Genomic DNA, 21828 nt, shown 5'->3' with positions numbered 1-21828 from the left:
TAGACTAAGCGACTATCTTAGGCAGCGAAGGGAGGAAGGGTGCTTTCGGTGGCAATTACAAATATTGGTAGGAATATTGGATATACAAGAGCTTCGTTAAAATGTTTTTGCTGTTTCACCAAAGTGTATTCATAGTTACATTGTTGTTTGTGTGTATCAGTTACATTGTCAAGTTCATCTCACCTGGCCAAACAACATTAAACAAGTGAGAGGTTCCATTAGTCAAGCGGAAGTACACGCGTGCTGGCCCAGTGTTCACGCCGTAGTATTGACGACCCTCTGACCTATTCGTCAACCACTAAACAAACCTAACGGACGTAACTATTTTTGGTCATTGTTTGTCACATATTCTTCTTTGTTTCTCTTATCACTGTCCAATCTCTACTTTTGCAGTTTCGGAGATCCAGTGCACCTTCAGTGGGGAGGAGGCTCGCCGCCAGGGCAAGCTGCTCCAGGTTAGGGACTCCTATCACTGCCAAGCTACGGAAACCTGAGGGGTTCAAAGGGTCTCCCGCTGTTTGCCGACGACCGCGGGGATAGATCCACTGCTGGATGCGGGAGTGCCAGATCAAGCCCCGACCCTGAGGACCTGACGGGGGCTAGCCTACACTCCTTCTGGTGACCAACTTTGGTCGCTGCGGGGTTCTAAAAGAGGAACGTGAGGTTTTATTTTATTGAATATTGTTTTTTCCAGAGGATTTTTAGCCATTTCAAAAGTTTCCAAAGATATACTGCTTGCTACATATTATATGAAACACGATTCAGCTTGGATTTCATGAAAAAAAGTTAAATGTAAAGTTACAAAAAATTTAGAAATCTAGAACTTTAAAACAGTAGTTTTCTACATCCTCACAAACTTTTCACCAAATCTTGATAACGCTTTCTCCAAAACGTTGTACAGCAAGTAACATGTATAAATGTGACAACTGTCATTTGCTTGCTTTGTGTGGAAGTTTAAACCACACACTTCGTACAACCATAAATAAGCGACTAGCCTGGTGTGTCGACGCTGCATAACCTTCCGTTAGCGAAAGACAGGCTCCGCCACCCAAGCGTATCTCTAACAGTTAAACTTCCACATACAACGGATCTTCTTCTCTCACTATACAATTTTTAAATAATGCATTGCCCACCTGAGGCAAAAACTCAGTTAAAACTCTTGAAAGAAATCGGCCCAGCACAGTATAATAGTTTTTCAACGTATTTCAACTATTAATGAACTTAAGAGATTCCGTTGGCCCTGAAAGACATAAGCCTAATAATAGAAACCTACATTGAAGTGTGCCATTTAAGCTTTACCAGCATTGCAGTCATTAGACTATATAATCACAATCATATCCTAACAAAAAGAGATTGGAAGACCAAGTAAAGGTGAAATTTTTGATACTAAACACGCTATTTTGATTCAAATTCTGATACATTGTTTTTTATCACAATTGTTATATAATTTTCATATATATAGTGATGACTAATCATGCTCATATTTTCATATTGCCTGACTAAGGTTTTTCGTGTGGGAAATACAAGATGCTTTAGGGACTTAAATCATCATTGCCCGAAAGAAAAGCGTCAATTCTGTATGGTGTTCATTGTAGTTTGTGTTGTGTTCCAGGGATTTGTCCATGTGAGAGTGTGGTTCCCACAATTCCCCGGAGTGGTGATGATGTCAGACCAGGAGCTAATCATCATGTGCAAGCCGCCGGAGCCCACCATCATCGAGAATAAGGCGGCAGGCTTCGCTGGGAGCTTGTGAGTTAGCGTAGAGAACACATTTTTAGAAGTGCCCAATTTTTGAGGCAGGTTTTGCAAAAACCTCTTGGATCAATTGTATAGTTCAAATGTAATTCTATTGTTAATTTTATTTGCATCATTGAATCATTTCTTCTCGGCGGTTATGAGCTTTTTTCTGGTTTTATAAACAAGATTATATGTCTTTGGGTGGAGCTTAAGATTCCTCTCACGCTACGACTACACACTTGGAAGAGGGAGAGAGTTATTAAACCTCAAATTATGATACTCTGAGGAACTTAAAATTTGAGTTTTTATCTAACAGTTTCAAAGTGAAAAAACAAAAATATAAAATCTCAAATTTTGGAATTTTAAAGTTCAATTCATACAATTTCCACTTATAAACTACAATTTTATTTTAAGATAATTCTTCAAACAGCTAGACAATCCTTTCAAGCAACAAAGTGCCAGGAAAAGGTGCAAAGAGTGAAACAAAATTGAATCACTCAAGAGTCCTGAAGTGTTCAGATAACATCCCTCTTGTTTCAGTCCACGTGAAAGCAAGAGTAGTTTATGTACATCTAGTTTCTGTACTGCAAACGGTGACACAAAATTGAATCACTCAAAAGTCCTGTAGTGTTCAGATAAGGTCCATCTTGTTTCAGTCCACACGGAGCAAGAGTATCTGGAGTTGTGGAAGAGACTCCAGGCAGACTGGAATATGAAGTGGCGCTCTATAAAGAGGCTCCAGCACGGAAAGCCAACTCCAGTAGTGAACTGCCGGTCGACCAGGCAGTGCCGATCGGTACCAAGCTTCAGCTCCGGGCAAGGATAAACCCTCAGTCAGGTTAGTACCTAAGGCTTTTACCCCTTAATAAATTGTCTGAATTTAGTTCCCTTGTCTGAAATCATAAGAAGTTTTGCAGCGAAAAGAATGTACTTTCAAAACTTGTAAAATATTAAAAGTTAATTCGTGTAGATAATGGAGTTATAATAATAAGATCTTCCAAGTGATTATTGCCTTTGAATGTGTTAAATGTCAAGGTTAGAAGTCAACGTGGAGTTGAAACTTGACTTGATATTGGAAGCTATTATTTGTTGTCAGTTTATCACGAATTAAGACTGTATTAATTTTAAAAGAAAGGAATCTTTCATCAAGTATAAGTGTGTGTGTGTTTGCCGAGAGTACTACACATGTCTCAGTTGAGATGTATCAGTTGTTTGTTATTCCTGGCTTGTACAAGCGTATTTTTAAATGGTCGTGCTCGCTTATGCATTGAAGATTTCATTTAAAAAAAAGTACTGTTGGAATCGTTATCGAAATTGCAAAATATTTGGTAAATTTTAAAAGTAATATAACCTTTATATAACAGCTGATGGCTATGAAAAGACAAATGGCGGCAAGTGGCTAAACGAGACATTTCTCGACCTATGTTTATGTGACATGTTTTGTTTTAAATGAAGGGTACTATAATTGGCCACACTAGTTTGTGACACCCTTTTGTGGTTACCCTGTATTTACAGTATGAGAATCGTGATTGTAGTTCGGTTTCTCCAGCAGCAATGAAACATATTAAACTACAAGACCATTCTAACTCTACAGAACTTGCTAAAGAACTTAAGTAGGGAGTATAGCTTATTACTTGAATAATTGAGCCTGTGTAGAATAAACACTGCTCATCTCTTTCTAAAAAGATCTCTAATTTTGTGTAAACATAACACAGTGGTTAATTTCAGTGGGAACGCAAGGGAACGGCGTTCCCTTACCTCCCAAGAGTGCCGGAACGCAAGGGAACGCTTTTAAAACTACGAGTACAAGTTTTAGTTAAAAAAAATTGTAGGTAGGATCAATATTATGCTATGCTTTGTTTGCGAGTGACTCGTAAGCAGATAGTAAAGCGCCCGTACAAGCAGTTGTGAGCTGTGCTTGTGATGAGTCTTGCACGGAATCAGGCAGGAGGAAGGTGACGGGCGAGTCATCCTAGTTCGGCGCCATGCGCGGCTGCGCCTCTCAATAACAAAGCAATACCCACCCCACCCCCTTCCTTTCCCCCTCCATTCCTTCACCGCGCCAACCGCCCCAATGATCACAAGTGTGTTGACTAGTTGACTTGACCTTGGTGTGTTTCGCGTTTAAGTTACAAGTTGCATCGCATCCCATCACGCTTAAGTTCGTTTTTGAGGTGCAGGTCGTTGATTGTGTTCGTGTTTATGCTTATTAGTGCTGGTGCAGCTAAATAGTTTCCTAATTGACTATGACTACCTACCAGAAAATTGTTGATTTCCTGATTTCTGTTTTGTTCCTTATACCTAACCCTAAGAAACCAAAAAGGTTATGCGAATAATGAGAACTGCAGTTCTGGAAGCATTGACTACAACTTCAATTGTTGATCAAGATAAAAAAGAAGACGCAATCGGATCAAATGAGGAAAATTGCGATTACCGCATTCCCCCTTCGACTTCCTCGTCGGTCAAAATAGTATCCAGGTTGGTGGGTTTGGGATCTGATGCAGACGAAGCTTTGAATTCATGAAAGACCATATGATTGCTCTAACCTTGTGATGGTGCTTCAGTGCTACTAGGCAAGAAATCTGGCCTTGCTATACAGCTTCACTGAAACGTTCCCCAACTTGTTCATTTGGCATTGTTTGAACCATCGTTTAAAGCTTGCCGTGCACGATTCCATAGAAGAAGTAGCTGGAATCAATCATTTTAAGATATTCAATGGATAAAAATTAGAAACATGTTTAGTTGTTTCACCGAAAAAACAGCAGGGAGTTGGCAGACAGAAGTTGCTAAAAGGACTAGAGGAGCAAATGTTGAAAATCGGCCGTGTTTTAGATACTCGTTGGGTAGCCTCCAGCTTAATGGCGGTGAAAGCAGTTTGGACAGATTTTTAAAGCTTTGTACAATCATTTTCATTGAAGCATCTGAAGACAAACAAAGGGACTCGAAGCAACGTTCAACTTACAAAGGGCTTTGTAGTACATTATCTTCTACAACTTTTGTACACAACCTGGCATTGATGTTCGATGCTCTAGAAGAGTTATCGGATTTGTCCTTACAGCTTCAAAAATCAAGCCTCAACCTTATCCAAGGCCCACAGTGATGTAACACTGTTAATCAAAGTGTTTGAAACCCGAGTTGAAAACATGGGTAGACGTTCAGTGGAAGCTTAAAATTGCTATTGACGATTTGATGTTTCAAGATGTTAAACTTTGTGTAAGATCCAAGATACCCAGTATTCCAGAAAAAAACAGTTCTATCGGAGCCTCGCTAACAACTTGACTTCAAGGTTGCTATCATCATCTTCAAATGCGGCTGAACACTACACCAAAATCATGAATGACATCAAAGTGATCCACCCCATGTATTGGCCAAAAGACTTATCCATCACCTACGGAGAATGTGAGATCCAGCGAATCTGCGATAGATTTAAGATTAGCAGCTCTCAGGATATAATTAGAGACTTCAGACACTTCAAGCAGGGACTGAAGCCTATGAAGTGGAGAGAAACCTACTATTCTAGAGCAACCGCCGTCGTTTTAAGAAACTGATTTCCATCATAAATAGTATTGCAGTGTCTAGTGCCTGAATGTGAACGTGGGTTTTTCTGCAATGAATCTAATTATGTCTCCTCTTAGATCTTCACTCTACATTAGCACTGTTTGCGATTTATTGCGGATCAGGCTCCTAGGACCTCCTGTGGCTAGATACAATCCCGAGCGACACGTCAAAAACCTGGTTGGCGAAGGGACAACCATTCTGCACTTGACACCAAGTCAAAACAACGAGGGCAGAAAACTTACCATGAAGACAGCATTGCATTGTGGGAACTTTTTTCCTAAATCTGTTTTTTTAAATATCTTTTAGAATTTCAGAACATTAAGTTTTCATTAAAATAACTAGCCCTATGCCTAACTTATAGTTGTGTTTCTGAACTCAAGTTTCTGAGTTCTTTTTTTGTACTTACAGTTAGTTTTGTGTATTGTTGTTTTGTTTCTTTTGTTAGGTTTTCACTTTAAAATATTAACAAACAACTAAAAATAAGTTTACCAACAGTCTTGGCATTGCCTTACAATATTATACTACAAATCCGTACATATTTGTTATATAATAACTAATAAAGCAAATAAAATAATCAACCTTAACTTTTTAAAACTACACTAAATTTTAAAAAAATGAAACCGTGTTTACTCCCACTCTGTGTGTCATTTATTTTGTGTGTAATTAAACGCTTCCTTTTTTCCTTTCCAAGAAGATGGTTTATTTTGAATGTATTAATATTGTTTTGTACCCATAAGGTATGCAATTTTTTTGTAAAATAAGCAAACTTGTAAAAAAACTGTTTATATTAACAAACATCCATTTACATATTAATATGTATTTATTATTACTACTGTAATGTGTATAAATAAAACTGTGAATAAGGCTCAATTTGTTTTTATTTTACCATTCATTAAAAATAAAAAATTAATATATTGGCGAGCTTCATTGATTCAAACAAAATGGTCAATGAAATCAAACCAAAATATTTCTGGGAAATTTAAAGTAGGCAACAAGGTGTTAATGGAGTAAGAGTAGAATAGAGAGTAAACTCAATAATTTAAATTCATGTTTTTTATTTTCTTACGGTCCTAATCAAGCACCTTAAAGAAAATAAAACAGCATTAAAATATCACTTGGTATTTTATAAAAATGAATGTATTATTATGTCTGGGTGGCCTAAAAACAAAGGTTTACAGTTATAATTTTCAAAAGTTTTCCTGGGTGAGGGCCCCCCTCCTTCCTGGGGTGTAATACCCACCGGTCTGAGCTTCCCGCTTTAAAGAGTTCCCACACCTAAAATTTTAGAAATTAAGCACTGACATAACATTAATTTCAAAGTAATTTTTATTGATCCTTGTAGAAGTAAATGAACAAACGAGAGCCATTCGAAAAGTGTTCGAATTGGTACCTCAGCTGATGAACATTACAGGACAGTGAAAACTTGGCAAAAAAGAACTTTGTACTCTAACTGGACGTATTTACAAAGCTTGATGAATCTGCGATATTGTCTCAGTGGCAATATCAGTTCGTTTCCACAACTGTGTATGCGTATCGTGGTCTTCATCGCATACTGGTAATCTCGGGAAACACAATCAGAGTACTTGAATCCAGATTTGTCGAACAACTCAAATGCTTGGAGATAGTGTAAACATACTTACGAAAAAGTATTACGTGCCTTCAGTGACGACTGTATGAGTCATACGTACTTTCATCATTAAGTGGTTTTAAAAACGTTAAGAAGGCCACATAAGTGTCAAAAGTGACGAGCAGTCTGGAAGCATTGAATAGAGCAGTATTGTTGGAAGGCCCACGACGAGTCAAAGTGATGAAAACATTGAAAAGGTGTAGGAATTGGTGACGGAAGATGAATGATTAAAGATAAATCAGTACAAATTAATGAATCGGTGTTAGTTCCAAAATACACATTTTGCACGATGCTTTGGATTTGAAAAGAGTTTTTCAAAGTTTTTCCTGAATTTCCATTCATCTAGAAAAAGAAATAGTGCTAATTAATTAATTAATTATTTTGTTTCTCTAAATCAAATATCAACTGAAATAACATTGTTATCAAGATGTAGGAAAGATAGTTCAAAATGGAAAGCAGAAATTTTTCGAAGTTCAAAAAGGGGCTTCAAAACTTATTACGAGGATTGGAATTGGCGCTGGGCGAAGTTTGTGTCTTCAAGAGAAAATTACTTTGAAGGATAGTAAGTTGCAGAATAGTAGGTCAAACCCTTTACTTAAAAACACCAAACCGTATATTTTATGAATACATCAGTATTCATCCACACTTCTCTCGAATTTATAAAATCCTTTCCATTTGTTACATTTGGCGTCCATCTCCAAAATGAGGAGACGTTTTTCATTACAAACCTAAAACAACAGAGTACTATTGTGCTTATTTGGAAGAGCAAGACATATGTAGTTTAATAACTGAAATAAAGGATCGTTAAAGGATTGATGTGATATATCTCTTAGATGATTTTCATATTTACATCTTGCAGTTATTGTAAGTGTGTATTGTTTTAGCTTGGAAGCACGTAAAGCTAATGGAGGTGACGGTATCTCCAGACCCTGACAACCCCCATGTCATGGGCAGTGTCGCTCTTGTCAAAGGAGGGTAAGTTCAACTTCTTCCTTGACAAATCTTTCCACGTAAAATATTTAATTTCATCAACTGAGTTCCTCCTTTATTTTTATCCACTGCCCTAATCATCCCACATTTATCCCCAGACTTCTTAATATTTCTACCTCTTTTTGTTCATTCCCTCTTTTATTTCTTTTTTATTGTCGAATGGTTTAATCGTATTTTTTTTATCAAATCAAGATATTTTTGTATCAGTTTGTTTGTGTTTTTACCTTATATTCCAATAATACTTCTGACTATTTCCTCTTTGTTTCATCATTGGTCCTTCTTACATCTCAATTCTGATATGTTCAATATTTTTTTAAATTTTATTAGTAATTAGCTATTGTGTTGCAACCCCATCATCCGAAGTTACATTTTTAATATTATGCTTTGAAGTGTTGAGTATGTTTATGTGGAATTCGATAGATGATACAGATTATTACGTTATATCGTTACCGTCGTTTGACAGTTGCAGAAATCGTGATTTCATAGCCATCATCCCTCACCAGCCGGCTCGATACAGGGACCGTCATAACGAGGTGTTTCTAGACTTCGAAGCCTTTCTACTGAGCACGATGAAGGAGCGATCCACACTCTGGATACACTCCCAGATAAAGGCCTGCATGGACGCCTCGGATTGTCAGCCGGTACGTAACACTATCACTGAATTTATTTATAGTGGTATCTTATCCTGAGTGGTAATCCTTAAGTGGTATCTTATCCTGAGTGGTATCCTTAAGTGGTATCTTATCCTGAGTGGTATCCTTAAGTGGTATCTTATCCTGAGTGGTATCCTTAAGTGGTATCTTATCCTGAGTGGTATCCTTAAGTGGTATCTTATCCTGAGTGGTATCCTTAAGTGGTATCTTATCCTGAGTGGTATCCTTAAGTGGTATCTTATCCTGAGTGGTATCCTTAAGTGGTATCTTATCCTGAGTGATACATTCAGGATTTGAGATTGATGGGGCAAAATCCATTATTTCCGTATATCATGTAAAGAAAAGACTTGTCTTTTAAATTTATATGAATTTAGAACATTGATATTTTAAACAATGGGGACTTAGGTCCATATTTCCACTTAAAACCTTTTCAAAGTTTTGAAAGTAATATCGTGTATTTAGTTTCAAACAAAAGGATAGTTTGTACTATTGCAAGCCCTCCTCAACATTGATTTAGTAATGCGTGAGGCTTATCTCCATCTACTAAATCGGGATGAACATTCTGAAACAACTGGCAATTCATTGAGTTGGATTTAGAGCGAATCCATCACTTTTTATTGTATTAGTTCATATCCCAAGTTTGGGTCCAAGGGGTCCGGACCCTCTTCCCCCCACAAATTTTGAATTTGTTTTCAATATTAATCTTTTAGCAAACTATTATTATTAATTTAAATCATGCAATATTACTATAATGGCTCTTACTTTAACTTTACATTCAGTATTACTATAATCGTTCTTACTTTAACTTTATTACCAAATCAGTTTCAACTCAATTTAATATGCAGCCGCTTAAAGTCTGACTTTTGTTTATTAAAGACGACTGTCTTTACGAGCTCTATTTGCCGAGTGTCTAGACTAGTGTGATAATCAGCTTTTCCCAAATATTTTCGTTTGTTGAAAGTGTTAGGAACACTCCCTCTGCCAAAATGTACTGCTGAAAGATCGTTCTCTAAACAGGTCAAGAGCTTTTTAAGGGGGAAATGGAAATGAGTGGGTTTGACTGCACTTACCTTACTTTCTGTTCACTACTGGAAATATCAGATTCTTCAGAGTAAGTACTAGATATCATGGCCCAGAAGTCAAGAAAAATTTTAATTTTGTAAAAGAGGTTATTTTATTATTATTAAATATTATTATTATTATTATTAAATAAAAAATTATGGTTGCCTGTAAAGTCGGTTTTACGGGCGAAGATTTTACGTGACAACGTCTTTTTCTCGGTAGAATATTTATTGATATGAATATTAATAAATTGCACAATAGGAACAAGGAATTGAATGAAAATAAGAATTGCACAAATTTTAACTATAGAAATATATTTTGTTTACTAAAACATTGTACATAATTTGAAATTAATTAAAATTTGTTATTGTAAATGGTAAAGTTGAATAAAACATTTACTAAAATTGGAATTTGAAATTCTTGCTAAACACAGTTAAATTGTAACTCCGCGCGTGGTGATTGGTCGGTTTAGTTCGTTTGTTTGGGTCGCACTGTTATGACAGGTTAGAGGTTATAATTTGTTATTTTAAAATGTTTGACTAGCAATACGCGCTGTTTCTTCTCAATCGACTGACTGAATTACGATTGATTGCAGAGTGATTTTAAACTAATAATTTACTTAACACTATCAACATTTGTCAATAGTATGACATAAACCTATAAACTCAGTTTCTCAACTTTTGTGTCAATCTAAACACAAAATCAATCAATCATAGTTTACGATAATGAAATATCAGTGTACAATTATTTACCTTTATTGTTGTAGTTGTTGTAAATGACGAATCTAAGCACTCCACATTTTCACGAATAAACATAGTTATCTGCTTTATCCCGTGCGGCGGACCCACAGTTATCTGCTTTATCCCGTGCGGATCCCGTGCGGCGGACCCACTGGACGGGCATCGTAACGTTACCGGGCGTTACACTTTTTCATGAGTGACTCCGAGCCGCAACCTAATTTAAGACGTTGTCACGTCAAAAATTATTATTAAATAATCATTTCTCACTGTCCATTTTTAAAACTATGTAAATGTGTTTTGCAGACAATAACAGCATCTTTTTTGTAATATATTACTACATAAGTCTAATCAAATTTCAATTATTAATCCTGCACAGCAGTGCCTCCACAATTATTATGAGTATCAATCGTTAATAAAACCAATTCAAAGACATGAAAACTTTGAGCAAAATTTTGCTTCTTAACTTTCAAAGTTTACAAAATTGGAGGCCCCCAATTTCGTTTTTGACCTCCCTCCCAAATTTCCTTCTAGCTTCCCAGTAATTTTCTATATCTGGTTTATTTCTTCTTGTTTATTTCTTGTAGTCGGCTTATCTTCTCTTTTTTACAGGAGTACTGTCCTCGACTTGTTCGAGCCTTCGGGTCAAGGACGCAAGAGGAGAGCTGTGGACGTGAACATGCCCAGCGGCATCCCTTCCTCCCATCTCCGGAACAACACCCAGTACACCAAGTTCCAGGAGAATATCGAGTACACAGTACTCATGCCTGGCGGTAAGATGGTATAATATGTGCTTTTGTTTTTAAATCGTTCTTGGCCTTAGAAAAGGGAAATCTACCCTGTTTGTTTTCTATCTTTATTTACGTAGTTTGAAATTACACAATTTTAGTGTTTGGTTGAGCTCTGGATAAAAATTTTTCGAGAATGTAGCACTATTAATTAGTTTTTTAACGACATTTACTGTTATACTGATTTGCTGAGCGTTAGCGAAGCCATAACGAAGGGTGAACGGGAAAAAATTGTAACCGCAGCCTGTCTTTCTCTGTGACACCTCTAAGATAGTTTTTGAGTTTGAATGATTCAAATTTAGCACGTACTTGATTTTTTCTTATAGTAAGACCCCCCCCCCACAAGATTGTTTGCAACAGAAAATTAAAATATACAGGTTTTCACTGAAATTAAGCAATCTGATGCTTAGCACCTGCCCTGCATAATGCATTGCACTGAAAATTCCACATTCCCGGGTAATTCCTGTTGACGAGCCCTAGCGAAGCACTAACGAGTTATCCTTCACTGGCTCTAGTTTACTTACGTCAGTGTGACGTCTATACGTTTGGATTTTCTTTAGCTTTAGAGTTTGAAGAATATGAGAACATAAATCGGACTTGACCCTTTGATTTAAGAATCTTGCATGGGGGTCGAGAGCTGATTCGTGAAGTATGTTAAAGATACAACCTAGTTTTTCATTGGATTTACAGAGGAATTAGTTAGTACCTGCAACAGAAAACCCCTCGTATATTACAAAACTAAATTTGGACAACCACATCAAAGATGTGACCTTATCTTTATTTTTATAATCAGATGGACAAAGACTAATATATAGGAATGTATTGAGGGGGACGCTGCTTTAGCACCCCCTGGAATAAGCACCCCCTCGGGCTCTGACGTCACGGCAGGGGGGTGCTAATTCAGCGCACGGACACGGACCAGGCACGGAAATTAGCACCCCCCGACTACAAGGGGGTGCTAAATCAGCGCATGAACATGGTCGAGGCCCTGAATTAACACCCCCCTGTTTCCAAGGGGGTGCTTATTCAGCGCATGGACATGGCTCAGTCACTGAATTAGCACCCCCTAGCATTCAACCAGCAAAAAGGATATTTATCTTTTACATATTCAATTCAATCATAAATATAATCAGTTGTTTATCTGGATTTTTGTGACGCTGCCACTTATAAGCTACTATCTACGATTGTTTTGCAATCACATATTAAAATAATAAATTAAATCATATCCTTCATTTATTCTACTTCAGTTTATTCTTTCAGTTAATATGTTTGTAAATTTAATTAACGCACTGCTAAATATATCTTTAAAAAACATAAAATTCTCGTCGATTCTGAGTCGATTTTTGGGATATTACGGAAGGTAAAATGTAATTAATGGTTTTTATACACAATTAGTCCTAGTATCTTTGGCTGTGTCATTTTTATTGTACAGGTATTGAGTACTGGGCGTACCATACCAATGAAAGATCTAGTCTAACTCATAGTCCCAGTTAAGGGTATTCACTGAGCATTAACAGTTCAAGCTTAACCCAATCGTGAAAACTCAATGAAACATGTTTCTACATATAATTAAAACTATGTTATTTGTATATGAATCCATAATTAAAGTATTTATTTCATTTAATAGCTTCACGGAAATGGAATCTTCTTTTTTTAGTTTAATTAACTCAAATTTAAAAAACAATTTACAACAAATAATTTTATAAACAATTTAGGCTCGTATTTTAGGCAAAATAGTTCACTGTCACACAGTTATAGAATTTTTCTCTGCGGCATTTCTGTTTCATATTTAATTTTAATTACATTTTCAAAATTAGGTTTTATAGAATGAAACAGATGAAGTATGAAAATTACAGTTTTTGACTTGTCATTTATTACAGAAATAACTTTTCAGTACCTGCCCTTAAATAATTACTCGTAACCATCTGCAGTAAGAAACTAGATTATAATTTTTTATCTTATGCACTATTAGGCGTACATTGAATCATCTGCACAATGGAACAGCTACATAGACTTAACACTAAACAAAAATCCGTAGAATGGTACTCACAAAAATATTTCAAAGGTTACGCCCATAAGTATTACTATTGCTTACGTGTAAAATATCCTCTATAGAATCATGCCTAACTATTTTTCATGATTAAAGAAAATATATAGAAAACATCAAATACATTTCACATGAGGCTACAACTTGAAGATACATTATTAGTTTATGAACTTAACACTGTGATAAAGAAACTTATGGATGAGGCATTGGTAGCTAAGAATGAAGTATATTAATCCGCAAAGGTTTCTTCCTAACTAGTTAATGTAAAAAAATGTTTGGTCGACTTCTGTCCGTCTTACTTCTAGCAGATATATCCCTCTGGTAAAGGATTATACCCTCGATTATATTATTTTTTTCTAACGGTATCGATGGTAATTAGTGTAATATTACGAGAATGAATAATAGAATTCATATTGGGACTTTCATATTAAATGATATCATCTATCACATGTAAAATATTCTCACATACATGTTTTTTTGCTCCTTTTATGAGTAAACCCTATTTTCAAATGTGGATCATAAATCTTTTATTACCTACAGTACTTAAGGAAAGGAGGGATCGTGATTTTTAATTACTTTAGAACATCAGTTCAAAAAATCATGGAATGTCGCATTGAAATTAAAATTGGAATATTTTCCAATGACCATAAATTTATTTCATCAGTATTATGCCATTTTTTTTAAGACATGAAGGAGATGTCTATGACGTACCAGTTATTCTACAAAAATTCCGTACGAAGGGGCGGGTATCAGCTAGTAAACATTTAAAAACTTGAAACTCGTTATTTTTGCCTTAACATCGTTGCTCGTTATATATAGGCCATCTACCAAATATGAAATAATACAGAGTGAAATCAACCTGCAAATATCGATTGTAGGACTGTAGGTCCACACAATAATTTTGACGAAGCTGACGAAAACCCGTCCGTGCACTACCGACCCTACTTTTTCAAACTGATGTGGCCGTATCGAGTGGTTGAGTAATAATATCGATGTTTATTCTCAGTTGTTATTCTTATATTAATACATAACTTATTATGTATAGTGAATTTGTTTGATGAAATTTCCTAATAAATATAAGAAGAAATCAAACAATGGTTTTGAGTGTACAGGTGTGGCATATTATACTCTCTAGGTAACGGATAATTTTACACGAGTAAAGAGAAAAGATAAAGTAGAACACGGTAATGATGTATGGACAAAAACTGAAAATCATCGCTTTTTGTATGCAGTTAAAGAATATTTAACTATTGTGTGTTACATTAGTCAGACGTGCACTTCTAACCCCATGTATCTGGAAGTGTCAAACTTAAGGATGAACATTCTTACAATATTGTAAAAAGAAGAGTGAAATCTCAGTGAAGTCTTTAATAAAGCGTCTATAAAAAGGTAAACTTTAAAATTACACTTCAGCTTAGCTGTACTTTTATTTTAAGGCTATTTATATCGGAAAGTGTAGGAGAATTTTGTTACACTCTAATTTTCAATTCGTTGTAATTGTTATAACTGATTTGTAAACTAGGTAGTAAACAGATGTATAGAAGCATAAATATTACTTCATTAATAATAAAAAATACTATAAAAATATACATAATATTTTCATTTTGTATACAGTAAACTTTTATGTTTTTTAATGTTTTATTTTCCCGGGTAGAACAAAATCTTCAAACCTCGGTTAGAACAAACTTAACAACGCAACAAATAGCAATATTTACTGGTACATTTAAGCATCTACGTTTAAGACCGTAATCAACATATACACAAATATATACAAACATATCTACATATATACAGCATATCTACAAACTCCGTATAAATTTACAAGCCAAAAGTAGGTCTGAGGTCTTCCATTTAAAAACAAAATATTAAATAGACATTTAATAACTACAAAGACATTTTTAATTTTTGGTCTAGGTAATCAACATGTATTAGAGTGTTTTTTTTTCTGACGTCTCAATCAAAAGAAACTTTGTTTAGAAATCATTAATAATATTATGACCACAGTTCAGCAATGTAATGTTAAAAATCACTTGATTAGAGCAGCTAAAAATCAAAACAGCTGATTGTTGCAGCCCACATTCAGTCATATAATAAAGGTGGATATTGTTTGGTAATTGGTTTTAAAAAACAAACTATCTCCCTTATTTCACAACCAATTTTTAAAACTTGGTTTCGTTAGATTTTTTATTAAATTGTGTAATAATTTAGATCTTTTTTTACCATATATCGCTTTTAAGACATTTACGCTTACAGATCTTTTTAGAAATCACTATTTTGAAAATAAAGCTTGTAAGAAATTTAAATTTTTGATTTTCCTTAAGGTTATAAACGTATATACAAAATTTTAACCTAAACAATCCATCAAATATAAATAGTAAAGTAAAAAAGACAAAAACAAAACAAAATTGTGGCTATTAGCGTAATTATTGAGTTTTAGAAAGGTGAATATGATTGTTTTTGTCTTTTGTTCATGAATAATGTCTGAAAATATTGGTAGAGATTGTGGAACACTCTCTATAATAATTTTATGTACAGAGTGTCCTGTAATTCCTTAGGACAAGTCTATATACCGCAACTGCTCAGGTCATGGCAGACGCATTTCAGAATATGAAAATAGATCTTTGGTACTTAGTTTCCTATCCGTCAGTCTGTGTGTTTTTTATAGACAAATTCGATTTAATATCTTAAAACGAATAAACAAATCCTACCTAATTTGGATAAAATATTTTGGTAATAAAGACAGTTATAAAAAAATATTCATTAATACTTTCGAAATGGCGGCCATTAAATCTGATTAAATTTGAATGTCTTAAAATCCAGCAGGTATAGAAGAATAAATCTGATCGTGGATTGTATCACAAATCCAATTACTGAAATAATATTTCAAACAAAATATGAAAATAAATTAACATCAGCTTTAGAGTATCTTCTCCCTATTTTTTATTTTTGTCATTTATTATGCAAAACATTTTAAAATTCATGTTTCAGGCCTATCTAAGGATAGAATTGAATCATATATTAGATCTTTAATGAATTTATTTTAAATATCTGTTGTTTTAAGGACATATTTATTTACGAAAATTTAGTCAAGCGACAATCAGATGTATTTCAAATAAAACCGCTTATCTTTGATTTTGTCATCTATAAAAGCATTATTGTCTGAATATTACTGTATCGATTTTTCTTGTTGTTTATTATTCTTAATATATAACAGATAACCTAGTTACTTTATTTAGTTTTTTTTTTACATATATTGTGAATAAATTTAAGCTTTATGATAAATACAACAGTTTATTTATTGTTAATTAAAGACGTTTTGTTTTTGTCCTTCATTGTTCATAAAGGCGTTCATTGTTGATAAATTTTGCAATATCTCTAGTAGTTTTTAATTTATTAGACAAAAAAGTAGCTTGGCAACAGATATTAATGTATTTCCTGTACTTTAAATAAAGGGACTAAGATGTGAGCACAATTGGCATAAGATAGTCTAGAGCTGCCGTTTACTCGATTTTTGTATTGTGACCTACTCGCTGAGAAACTCAATGTCGACAGTGTTTTGTTACAGAAAATCTGTGCATATATTTTATATATTTGGTCATTAGATTTGTGATAGAACCCTATCAAATTCATTTTCTTGCAATATTTTAAAATAATTGCAGATTTTTAAGAAGTTAAAAGGTAAAATATTTTAATAGCCACTATTTTGAAAGTATTAAAGATAACATCATAATATATTTTTAGCCGCCATGAAATTTTGACCAAGACTTGGTAGGATTAAATATTATTTTCCTCTCAGATTTTCCAAGATATTCCATTTTTTAAACAACAACAAAAAAACGCACACTAACCGACAGAGGGGAAATTAAGCAATGTAGATCCATAATACTCAGTATATAAATGTATGTTTTGACCTAAGCAATAAACGCTTTTGAAAATACGTCGGTAGTATATTTATTGCTACGCGTTTTAACATTGTTTTCAACGTTTTTTTTTATTATTATATTTGAACTAACTGATATGGATATAACTGAATGATATTGATTCTTGTAGATTATAAAATAATATTTAAATTGTTTGTCAAGTGTATTTGAATTATACTATTCAGTTTTAAATAGTATAATTCAGTTTATGATGCGTCCTTAAAAAAATAATTGGCTCTTAGCCGTCGCAAAATTACAACTTTACGGTTCTGAATTTTCCCGCTTTTGATTGGTAATTCGAAAAAATTGAAATAAATAAATAATTGTTTTTAAAGTGGTTTAATAAGTTGATATAATCTATGACCATGTATATTTATTACACATGCCGGATTTAAGCAGTATCAGTTTCCTCTGCATTGTTCGTACCATGATTTCAAATTAAATTTACTTTAAAATAAACCTGTATTTGAATGCCTATAACCTAGTTTTTACTTAAGTATATTTGATGCATACTATTTTTACAATTGGTAAATGAACTGTTTGTTTTTGAAATATTAAGTAAACCACAGCAATGCAGTAAATATACTCATTGCAATATATTTAAATTATTATATTATATATATATATATATATATAATTTTATTTTATTTTATTGAGAAATAAATCACAATATGGTTAAACGTTAATTATTCTATTCTTTTGGGTAATTATTCATCTCATCAATACGGCGCTGATTTAGCAGCCCCCAGATTCAAGGGGGTGCTAAATCAGCACATGAACACGGTCAAGGCGCTGAATTAGGACCCCCTATTCGGAAGGGGGTGCTAAATCAGCACATGAACACGGTCAAGGCGCTGAATTAGGACCCCCGTATTCGAAGGGGGTGCTTATTCAGGGCCTGGACACGGCCACTGTGCTGATTTAGCACCCCCTTTCGTGACGTCAAAATGACGTCAGTAGCGAGGGGGGTGCTATGTCCAGGGGGTGCTAATTCAGGCGCACCGTATTGAGCATTTTGTATTTAAAATGGTCGAATATTGTTTGAATCGGAGAATATGTGTGAACAATAAAAAAAACGCGCGTGCGCGCGTACACACACAGTACAGACGCCTTGTGCGTGCGTGCGTGCGTGCGTGCGTGCGTGTGTGTGTGGTGTGTGTGTGTGTGTGTGTGTGTGTGTGTGTGTGTGTGTGTGTGGTGTGTGTGAAATTTAATTGGTAAAAGTGAAAGAAAATGTAACTGATATGCATAAAAAGAACAAATAAATGTCGTACACCTCATTATTTTTTATTTTAATGGTTAGCCACAAATAGCAAAAACCACCCAAGAAATCGATAAATTTTACATATAATTAACATAAATTAGTAATGTCATTATTGCGATGTAGGTCTAGGCTGGTAGTAGCCCATAATTAAGTAATCAAGTGTGATTATATTTAAGTAAACGAGTTTTTGACAACATTTATGTCGGTTTTGTCTACGAGTTTTGGAAATATTTGAGAAATTATATTTGTAGAAAATGAATGACTATAACAAATTGAAAATTCAGTACTACAAGGTCGATACAACCAAGAACCAAGGAACCTTCAATATGTATGTCTAGGTTAAAAAAACTTATGAATGGAATTAATTTACAAATTATTTTAGGCAATAAATCGCTTATTTTTCAAAACCAACATTATATTTATGTTACACACGCATTTTAATACAAATTATAATTCATGTTTTATGATATTTCTTTTAAGGAACTTCGTTTTAAACAAATTTTAAAAATATTTCCATAAAAGCATAATTCCACCAAACTTTATACAATAATATTATGAATGCGAAAGAGCCTTTACTTTGCTTTCACGCACAAACTATTCAACCGATTGCACTGAAATTTTACATGGACATTCTCACTATCCCTGGGATGAATAGAGGCCTATTCGAAAATACCTCCGGACTACGATTCACTGGTCTTTAAAATAGCAAAAAATGACATCTTGGTCTCTAAAGTTGTGAAATACTAATTATAAGAGCATGTCAATATAATCAACTGTTCTATGTAAAAACATTGTTTATTTTCAATTTGTTTACATTTATATAGTGAGTGCATACTCTAAAGAATAACAAATATTTTTAACGCCGATTTAGATTTCAGCGATTAAGTAAGTACTCAATTACCTTACAAAATGCCCTAAAACATAAGGTGGTCAGGAAATTGACACTGAATTTGAAGCAGTCGGAAACCACTATGCCAGATGAGTTCGCTGGACTGTGCTTTTGACCTTTCAATGTCAATTCCAGCTCTAAATGTTCTAAAGGTATTAACAATATTTTACAGTTTATAAAGAAACAAACACGTAGTTTTAATTGATAATGTACTTTTAACTGTACACGTTATAAATCATATATATATATATATAAAAGTACACATACGCAGCTTCTGAGAAGCCTACTTTTGTCAAAAGACAACTAATTTACGTTTTCATGGACAGTCCGTTAAATGTTAAGTAAACGTATATATATGATGAGTTCGCTGGACTGTGCTTTTGACCTTTCAATGTCAATTCCAGCTCTAAATGTTCTAAGGTATTAACAATATTTTACAGTTTATAATATTGTTTATATATATAACTTTTAACGACTGTCATGAAACGTAAATTAGTTGTCTTTTGTCAAAAGTAGGCTTCTCAGAGCTAGCTCAGAGTTTTGTCAAAAGACAACTAATTTTACGTTTCATGACAGTCGTTAAAAATGTTAAAGTCAAAGTATATACAGTATATATATATTATATATATATATATATATATATATAAAGTAGGCTTCTCACAGCTGCATATGTGTACTCTTTTTGATCAGGAGAGACACAAAATTAGCTATGTAACAAAAAACACTAACATCTTAAAATTATAATAACCATAAATATACACGTTTAAACATATTTTATTGATCGTGGGAAGAAGGCAAAACTCAGCATTGGCGTCGGAAGTACAAATTCATTTGAACTAGAAGTGCTCCTAAAGGTGCAAACCCAACGAAATTGCCGCGCGAAGCCTCAAGTAACTTCTATAACTTTTAGTACATTTATAATGCGTGCGTCCACTTTTTCATTTTGGGACATCTGTCATTTAGAGTGAGGTTGGTATTGGCAAAACACTGCAGCTCAATGATCCATTTCTCATTCGCATGTCTTAAGAATCTCTTTCAAAATCTTCAATTATAATTTTGTTCTCTTAAGACAGTTCTCAATTTTTTATTAACATAAACCTATTAGGATCGCTTATTTTCTAGTAAATATGTTAAAAATCGTGTAAACCCCATAATTTTTGAATTATGTTTTTATAACATTAAAATAAAGAATCTATGTTATCAAATTACAGTACACTATTTTTTTCAGAACCATTACTTTGTTTGAACTAAAATATTTTTGAGATTTATAACTATGAGCAAAAAGTGTAGCTGTAAATGCGAATATGTATGGCAAGGCTAAATTATTCTATAATAAAATTGTAAATTCAGTTGTTTTGCTAATAATTGGAAAATTAGAAGCAGAAATCACATAAACCATCAATAAGGCTCTGTTTTGGAGCAGTCATGTTCCTAACGAGTAGCAAGCCCGCTGCGTTATACCACAACTCAAGCGAAAAGTAAGGGCGCACATAGGCCTACTATAGGTTATAGGCTACATTATAATTTATTGTTTATAATTAAAATTATTGCAACAGTTGTTCCCAAATTGATCATTTAATGCTCTTATCTTGAAAATTTGGTCGTAATGAGCCTGTGGGTCAACTATTCAGCAGATTGAATTTTGTCCTGTAGGTACCCACGCACACATTTTATTTCACATCTTTTGGAAATATTAATATAATTGGATCTAAACTGTGAAGTTAACGAAGCGAAGTGTGTCACACGCAATTGCGCATAGTGTATATTCTCTCCGTTACTTAAAATTCAAAATATGTCTTATTTGGGTCTCAAGATTCGATTAGATAAACCAAGTAAGGAAACGAAAACGCTGTGACGCTGAGACTTGTTTTTATTTCAATTCGTTAATACGCACACAATTTCGTAGGCTTCGCACTTGTATGACCACTTCTGGTTCGAGTGAACTGCATTCCCAACGCCAATGTTGAGCTTGCATTTTAGATTTCTAACGTTTGTGCTCAACAGTGATTGCAGAAAAAGTAGAAATTACGAAGTGTTGTTGCTATCAAGCTTACTCAAAACTATAATTGTTACTATCAAGCTTATTCAAGACTATAATTGTTACTATCAAGCTTACTCAAGACGGAAGAACGAATCCAACAATTTAGAGATCATCGGTACAGCCGTTCTTGAATTATAAATACTGTCATTAACCAAACTTTGTTTGGTGTATATAGATATACAAAAAATTCGATAGGAAAGGTTAGGTTTGGAAAATTAAAGCATCATATTTTAGAACGTGTATTAAATAAACACGATCTGTGATCTGACATGTTTGTAATGTACCAGATCTGTACCACCACACAGTTAGCGATGGAGTACTCCTGCAGCGCATTCCTGATGATCTCTGGCGCCCTCGGATCATATGTATTGGGTAACACTTGATCTGACATGTTTGTGATGTACCAGATCTGTACCACCACACGATGGCGATGATGAACTCTTGCAGCACATTCCTGGTGATCTCTGGCGCCCTCGGATCATATGTATTGAGTAACACTTGATCTGACATGTTTG

The 21828-nt window shown here is 34.2% G+C and overlaps 1 pseudogene; it reads left to right on the top strand.

Moving 5' to 3' along the window:
* Window positions 1-393: 393 nt before the first annotated feature.
* LOC124374172 lies at window positions 394-21797 on the top strand (annotated as a pseudogene).
* The last annotated feature ends 31 nt before the right edge of the window (window positions 21798-21828 follow it).

Source organism: Homalodisca vitripennis, unplaced genomic scaffold (assembly GCF_021130785.1).
Source record: "Homalodisca vitripennis isolate AUS2020 unplaced genomic scaffold, UT_GWSS_2.1 ScUCBcl_7421;HRSCAF=15107, whole genome shotgun sequence".
NCBI lineage: Eukaryota > Metazoa > Arthropoda > Insecta > Hemiptera > Cicadellidae > Homalodisca > Homalodisca vitripennis.
This window is presented reverse-complemented; position numbering and strand designations above follow the sequence as displayed.